Source organism: Melitaea cinxia, chromosome 22 (assembly GCF_905220565.1).
Source record: "Melitaea cinxia chromosome 22, ilMelCinx1.1, whole genome shotgun sequence".
In the NCBI taxonomy this organism is placed as follows: Eukaryota; Metazoa; Arthropoda; class Insecta; order Lepidoptera; family Nymphalidae; genus Melitaea; species Melitaea cinxia.
Window position 1 is genome coordinate 12411964 of NC_059415.1, and position 6975 is coordinate 12418938.

Genomic DNA, 6975 nt, shown 5'->3' on the forward strand with positions numbered 1-6975 from the left:
AAAACTCAATTTGTCACTTTATCATATTTGTTGTGATTTTTTTACGTTTGTTATAATTAGAGAACTATTGTCATTTATAAACTGTATATTTTTATTGTTTTATTTACGAAAGTTTAATTTTGTCCCAAAGTGAAATTGAAGTGTGGCAAAATAGGAAATAGAGTTAGGAATAGGTTAAAATTTCTCAAATTGCTCAAAAACAAAGTTATTTTCGTTTTTGGTAACTTTTTTCGATTTTATTATTATTATTATCAAGTTTATTATGTTCAAAATGTCTATATTATATATAAGAAAAGAGTAATCAATATATTTATAAAATATTGTAGAGCTTATTTTTAAATAAAAATTATGATAAATATGTAAAATTATAAATTTATTACATGTATATCGTTAGTATTGAACAATAAATAATTTAATATTTATATTTTTATAAAGGATTGATAATAAATGAAACACTAAAATATTTTTTGAAGTTTTATTTAAAAAAATCAGTCTTCAATACGATATTAACATCGATGTTAATAACAACTGACATTCACATAAATATATTTACAAGAATTTATTTAAAAAAAATTGCTATTTAAAACAAATTAAAAAAAAAAAACGCCAATAAAATATTTACACAAGGATTGAAACACAGTTTAATTTTTTTGTATCTTTCGATAATTTTATTTGAGATCGCTTCGCGGGTCACAAAATAATAAACATTCAAAACTATTCACATTTTATTTGTCACAAGTTTACGATTTAAAATCTACAATCCTAAACTAAACTTACATTTATTTAAAATATAAAAAAAAAAAATCGCAAAATAATACACGTAGGTGTAATGAAAGTGTGAAACGAGAATAATTATCAAACACTACTTTGGAACACTACAAACTACTACTGTTAAAATGTCACATTACAGGAAAACAATATCTTAGAAATACTAAGTCAATATAAAATACACACACGTGTTGTACTAAATGCAATTACAACTTACACACAAAAAATAAAAATCAAACAGTCTGTCTGTTTCAATTACGAAACGAAATAAACTAAAAGAATATTAACATCAAATATTTTACGATTATTTATTAAAAAAAAAAGTGTGTGTCAGCTCCGACGCACGACTGGAGTTTACTCCCTCAGATCAACTGTCTAAATAGGCACAAAGGCTTACTAGTCTAAGAAAAAGAGTTAACATTAAATGGCAAAGAAACGAATCAAATTACGTCATGTATATAGATGGACAAAAACGTAAAGAAGTCATTCGTTCAGTAGATTTCACTCCTCATATTTTCTTCACACCGGAGGCTTTAAATGAAAATCGATTCTAAAGGAGTAAACTCCTAAAATAATTTATCGTAAATTCTTTTTAGTGTTACAGAGTTATTACAAAGTTAACGGTCTATATCACCGGTTGTGGAGTGTTTATCCTGCACATAAGTTACGAATATACTTTAACAGCAGGAGATAGAATGGCACATTGGGACCTGTTTCCTTTCGAAATAAAATACAATTTTTAGATTCAGATTTGCAAATGTAATTATTACAATTATAGTGGAATTCGATAGTGAAAAAATTAATGTATCATCATAAACTTTTATCCATCGAATAGCCTTATCCACAACCGGCGAAATAGAACCTAAATGAATTTCTTTTTAGTTAAACATACAATATCTTAAGTCTATATTTATTGTTCAGAATCATAAAACAATGACAACTACTCACATTTTGTATAAATCAAAATGTAGTTTGTATAACGTATGGTATACAAGGATTAAATATTGCAAACATAATTATGCCTAAGTTTACATAATTATTAGAAACACATGTCTATATAACGAAAAACATTACTATACAGTAGTAATCGTTTGGAATATACTTAAGTTCAATAACTTTATTTAGCTATATTGGTATGAATTTTAAAAAAAAAGTAAAATGTATACAAAATACAGATATCAGGAATTATTTTAACGACATAACTTAAGTATTCAATGAAAATAAAAATGTTATACTATTTTTATCAACGTCACGTCACCTTAAGAGGTAGGTTAAGACAATTTGTTAGTTATTTAATGAATAACAGTGAAAACCGTTTCCTAACTCATTTGAGTTTACATATGTGTATATACTACAAAAATGTATATTAACTGTTACACCCACACATACTTTCCAAGCTACACAGTTTGTCATAACTAGAATATTAGCTTGTAATATAACTTTTTTTATAATTAATAATTCTGTATTAAGTCATCGCCTAGGAAATATATTACGATGAAAAAAAAAACAGATTTCATTGTAATTCCTTTCCAAAATAAATTTCATAAAATTTTTAAATAAAAAAGTATTATTGTGATTCTCTTGTTTTGTTAACTGCACATTTACAAAACATTTATCATGTGTGATAAAAATAATGAATACTTCTCAATACAATCCAAACTTTAGTTAACGTTTTTGAAACGCATTTTCATTATCAATTTTAAAATTATTACAATACATATTTTTATATATCAATGCAGCTGAACACCACAAGCCAACTTTAACAATTACATGTATATTATATCTGACATTTGTATACAAATACATTAGCCAAAGTAATATTAAGTTATTGATATTTAATATTTATCAAAGAGATTTAACGCAATATTTGAAATAGTTAAAACAGTATTATTTAAGTATTACACAATTACATAACTATAAAATTGTATTTATTTGAGCGAATATATAAAGGATACATAACAACGGATATAATATTGAATATAACTTCTTAAATTTCCGATTATATAAAACATAAAGATGAATAATCGAAGTACATTTTTCGATGATATTGCAAAAAGTGAACAATTACGTGAAAATAGTTTCGAGGACATATTATAACATAGGAGTTATTCACAGATCATAATTGACGCAACTAAAACTTCAACTAATTACTTGACCTATTAGTATTTTAATTACATTTTAAAAAATCCAATTTCGATCAAATATTTACGTTATAATAACTTACTCTAGCGAGTGAACTCGACAATTACTCTCAAAGTATGGGATATTTAAGAATCAAAGATTTTAAGCATGGCCCATATTATAAAAAGTAGCTTGACGGTTCACTAGGTCGTTAGGGCTTGTTTTACTTCGATTGATTAACAACATTAAGATTAAAAATTAAGAATAGAAAAATCCCATAAATAAATTCGATGATGAAAAACAAACGTGACAAACTGTTATCTGTCGGTTACCGTTATATATCACATAGCTTTAACGGTAACTGGCAATGTTTTATGTAATTTCATTGTATGACAACAGTTAATTTACTAGCGGCTACCATCTTGTTGTTGAACTTTTTCTTAAAGTTTTCAGCGGCGAGGGTAGTCTTGAAAATAATAACAGCGCTCCGGTCTTCCTTATCCAAAGTTAGACTCTGCAAAACAATCCTTTGGTTTTTTTTTTGTTTGCTCTTAAACTAACTTATGTTATACATATTTATATTTTTTAGATGAAATAGGAACAATATTATTAACATATAATATATATTATTAACGTTATGACACAGTTGTATATAAGTAATCATCGTCGATGAAATTTTCAAGGAAACATAATTACATGCTTTGAAGTATATAAGGCTAATTGTATTGTATAACAAATACATAAATATTTTTTTAGTTTCCTTTATATATCACACTTATTAATATATTACCGTCATGAGGTAAATAAAGTTTGTATGAGCGGTGAAATTTGATTGCACGATAAAAGAAATAATTTAAAAAATTTAACATTCTCAAAAAACATGAATGCATGACTCGTATTCAAAATATATGTACATTCTTGTTTAGTTTATAGTATTTTCTTTTGCTATACATATAAAAACAAATACAAATTTTTTCATACAAGTTCATTATTCTTAATAATGAATCTTTCGAAGACAGAACACACACAAGTCAGCAGAAACAATTTCCATACAAAAAATAATCAAATTGTTCTGAATGTTCAAAATATAAATAAAAAACATTCTGCAAAAAAAAATTATAACAATATAAAGGTTTCGACAATTTATAATAATATTTTTCCTACTTCTTCTAAATAATTATTAGTATGTAAAAGACAAAACTTATAAAAAAAAAAAAACAATTTACTATTTCATAGTTATCTGATAAAAATACTACATAAAAAAATATTTGTATTTTACATACTATATATTTAAAAAACAGTTAATTATAACTTTGAAAAAAAATTGATAATTTAAAGAAATCAGCCAATCACTATTGTAAAATAATTTAGTATATCACATACTAAGGTTTTCAAAGTGGGTCTCATGAACAAGATCACATACATATATTTATATATATATATTCTTTTTATATTATATTATACATCTGTAATATTATATTATATTATGTACCAATATACAACAAATTAATAAGTCGTCTCATACGGCTTTAATAACAATTTTACACAATTCATTCCTATTTACTTTGTAGTAGTACAGACTAAACTCAAGTTGTGTGTTCGATCTGAAACACTTGTTCTAGAACATTTCCTAGTTCAGCTTTCGTTCTTGAGACCCTCGTATCAAATTTACACAGAAATAAAGCTAAGAGATCAAACAGTTAAAGCTTTCATCACAATACTTTGTAAATACGATTTTTATATATCACTTGTATGAGTCAACATTTAATATTTTTAATAATATTATTGCACAATTAAAGCTTTACAATTAATTATGACTTATAAGTAATGAGCGTGACCGTATTTAACGACACTCTTCTTCTAACTAACAAGAACAATTTCCTATACTACTGTTGAAATATAATTTTTAGAATTTCTTTTCGCCAAAGCTTCATTATTATATGAAATGATGAAAAAAAAAGTTATGGAAAACTTTTTTTACCAAGGTCGGCAAACAAGCTATACGCCTGCAACACCAGAAGCATCGCTAGTTGCCGACCCTATCCCCAACTATCCCCAAGAGCATTCATTTCAGTAAATTAATAAATAAATACTTTCAAGTTAAAAAAAAAATGTAAAATACTTCCTTTTTATTTATACCGAAGAAATATATATTATGGTTGTGACTAGATGTTTACCATTCTATGTATCGTAAACCAAAATTTATTTAACTTTTAACATCACAGTTCTAATATTACTAAATTATGTATTTTTATAATTTTCTATAATAAAAAAAAAAATCTTAAGATTAAACAAAAATGTGTTAAATAAGATCACGAAAAAAATATTATTTTTGAATCTTACAACTAGTTTATACAGTATTAGATACGTAGATATCACAGTTCTATCACAGGTGAGACAGGGCTCGGGGTTCCGATAGGTTTGCTTTGCTTATAAGTAAATATGTATTATTAGATATAACTCGAAAAGTACTTGTTAGATAGCTATTAAATTTAAATGGGATCACATGACACGCACCACCTTTCGATTAAAAAAAGAATCATCGAAATCAGTTCATCCAGTAAAAAGTTCTGAGATAACATACATAAAAATATGTATAGTCGAATTGAGAAGCTCCTCCTTTCCGCATAATATAAGTTGTTGATAAAACTATCCGTTACCTATCAAAGACTAATGAGTCACAAAGTCCAGCCTTTTCATTTGTCATTTCATTTTCACTGTCAGTCATAAAGGATAAAGTTGGATTATCTGTGTGAATTGTCAATTAAATACTTTGCCAAAAATTAATAACATGAAAATATTTTTAAACATAACAAGGGTTCGCTTCTTAACAATATGTTACATGTTGTTAAAACATTTGGATATCCCTATGGTAATCCCCTTCGACTTGATACGTCAAAGTATTTTATCAATATGGCAGCACTTTGCACAATATTTATTCTAGAAATTTATTAATAGAAATATTATCTCTGGCTTTGTACAATAAAGCGTTAGATAACTAGCTTTTTTAAAAGAATCAAAATCAATTCTGATTGTAAAAGAATTAGTAATTGAAGCAATACCTTTTAATCTTGTTTATCTTTACAGGTTTGTAATGATTACATTGTATAGTAGAAAACAAAAGTCGTTTCCTGCTGTTTGTATGCTTAGATCTTTAAAACTACGCAACGGATTTTGATGGGGTTTTCTTTAGTAAAGAGAAGAGAGAGAATTCCAGAGGAAGGTTTATATGTATAATACATGCATAATATAGTAGAGGACCAGTGATAGTTTTTGCAACCGTGCAAAGTCGGGGCGGGTCGCTAGTTAATAATAGTTTGGTGATAGTGTGTCATAAATACATTATTTTCTCTATACAGAGTAACAACATATAGCATATATCAAACATATTATGCTGTATTAAATTCTGTCTCACAAGCACATTACAAACAAAGCATTCCTATCTGAGCCCCGCGGCTATACTGCAGAACTTAGGTAAAAGGCAATAACCGTTTATAGTTGTTTTTATAAAATTTTGACGTCATGACATTGATTTTATTATTAAAATTGTAAACCTGCTTTGTTAAGAGTTGCTGTCATTGGTTATAGATAAATTTTAAATGTAAATAAGTTATGAATAAATTTTAATAAGAGGTAGAATGGAGCCTTTTGGATCCGTTTCTCTAATAAATTACAATTATTAGATTCATATTTGCTAATAGAAATATCTCAAAAGTACAGTAGAATTTATTTAAAAAAATATGTATGTATATGAATATTTTTTATTTGTTGGATACCGGTATCCGTAACCGATGAAACAGGTTTTGAGTCTATATTTATATTAAAAACTCGTTTATTAAGCTCAAACGAATTCAAAACTTGAAAGTATATTTTTTCAAATTTCTAAATTTATACTTAACAGTTCTAGTGCAGTCCTTTATTGGAATTACAATACCAAGTTCAATCGAAATTAATTCAAATCTTTATACAAATTTTTTTCAGAATCCGATATTTATGTTTAACGACCCCAAGTCTATATGAATATTAAAATAGCTTTAAGTCAAACGAATCAAAATCTTCCAAATAAATCTCAAATTTCAATATTTA